The sequence below is a fragment of the Dipodomys ordii genome, unplaced genomic scaffold (genome assembly GCF_000151885.1).
Source record: "Dipodomys ordii isolate 6190 unplaced genomic scaffold, Dord_2.0 Scaffold43, whole genome shotgun sequence".
Taxonomy (NCBI): domain Eukaryota; kingdom Metazoa; phylum Chordata; class Mammalia; order Rodentia; family Heteromyidae; genus Dipodomys; species Dipodomys ordii.
In genome coordinates this window covers 9063730-9065909 of record NW_012267259.1, presented here as the reverse complement: position 1 = coordinate 9065909, position 2180 = coordinate 9063730, and positions in this window count along the sequence as shown.

Below are 2180 nucleotides of genomic sequence, written 5' to 3'. Positions count from 1 at the left end.
ACACTCAGCCCCAATTATACTGTTACATGAAAAAAGCATGTAGAATAATAAGGTTTTATCATAAAATTTCATTTTTTAAATCCAAGAGGATATATTTACAAATAGGGGTGTTCTGGAAAAATACACACTTCACTGAACCATTGGCTACCTCTGGGGAATGGGTTGAATACAGTTCTCCCTTATTTTAATTTTTACAATAGCATATTTTGTATTTACAATTTTTAATCAATGACATTTACATACATTAAAATTATTAAAGGGACTACTCTAAAAATACCCTACTTTATAACCTGCCTTACATTATGCTCTAGATTTGCCAAGAAAATAATGTCATAAACCAGGAAGATTCCATTCATTTCTATGTTCAACTTACTTAGAAGACTTACAATTTATATCTCTGTTGATTAAAACCTGGCTATTTGAACCAGAACATAGTCTTGAATTGAAAACTCTTTGCTCTTTCATGTAGTGATGTCCTTAATAACTTGAACAACACCAGCACTCTTCATTTTCATGGGCTTTGGCAAGCTAATATCAGCAATACAATATTAAAATGCATAAAATAAAACAAAAGTTCTATTAAAATTTTCCATTATTCCTAGATAATTTAATAATCTAAAATTATTAAACAATAAGGGACATAAGTAGCATTTTATCATACTCTCAACATTCATAAATATTGTTCTAAAATTTGACTAGCAAGAATATTGTTCATTGTAGATTTTTGATAAAAAACTTTGATCCCTAGATTGACTGCTAAAACATATATCATATGAGAATTTTTATGTAATTCTTTCCTGTATCATAATGTAGTGTGTTACATAAAATTTCCTAGAACTATCCTTGAATTACGAGATGATAATGTTGACTTAATAAATTATTTATAATCATGCTTTGAAGTTCACATAGTAAAACTTCACTCTGTAAACAAATTGTTAAAACAGCACTGTTTATCATGGTTATTAACATTGATATTAGTCATCATTGTTATAATATTTTTAGGAATTAGCCTTTATGCATTTTAATTACAGATGTAGAAATATGGTAATGTTTTAACAACCAAAGCAATGAGTCTATAATTATCACCATACATTTCTCCTGAATAATTACTAACCTAAAATCTTTTTAAATTTTACCTTTTGAAATATTTAATGTTCTACTACTAGATGCTTAGCAAATATTCACTACTAAGTAATATAATAATAAATATCAGCCCAAACAAAATGTAGAATAAAAAAAATGTTCCAACATGTTGGGCTTTGAAATAGTATGGATTTATTGAATATTTCCTATTTTCTCCAGCAGATAGCGAGCAATCCTGAATTCTTCTCTGAATTGGTGACACGTTTACTTATCTGGTGGGAGATTTGCATTGCTGAGGTTTATTATTGATAAATCATAGTCTTTCCAGTGTCATCTTCCACAAACTTTACACCACCAGATAGTCTGAAAGAATTAGGTAGAAAAATACTTTGCCCAGTGGGCTGACCAATACTTCAAGTTTTTACTATTGGCCCGTGCCCTACTGGGATTTCGTTGTGTTTCCAGAATGAGTATGATCCAGCATTCCAAAAGTGTGCAGACTTTCTTTTTTTTATTGTGAAAATACTGTACAGAGGGGTTACAATTGCATGGGCAAGATAGTGAGTACATTTCTTATCAAGCATTGTAGCCTCCTTTGTTTCCCCTTCCCATCCCATCCTTCCCATACTCCCCCAACCAATCCTCCCCCCCCTCGCACCAAAGTTGTAAAGTTCGTTTTCAACATAATGACTTATACATCTCATTGTTGCAATGGGTCCACCTGTATGCCTATATAATGATTTGTTTTTCCCCTTCCCCTCCACAAATTATACCAACAACAAATACAGTGAAAGCAGGGGTTATACTGTGGGGGAGGGACATACAAAGCAACAAGAAATAATCTTATAAATGTGTTAGAAACAATCACATGAAAGAATACATATCTTAGGGTTCATTTCCCTAACATCAACTTATCTGACCTTTTCTTCTTGACTCAGCCATATACTAGTTATTGCAAATAAGGGATTCAATGCAATACCTATCAAAATTCCAACCTCATTCTTCAAGGAAATAGAAGAGGCAATCCAAAAATTCATATGGAACAATAAAAGATCCCGAATAGCAAAAACGATCCTCAACAGAAAGAACACTGCTGG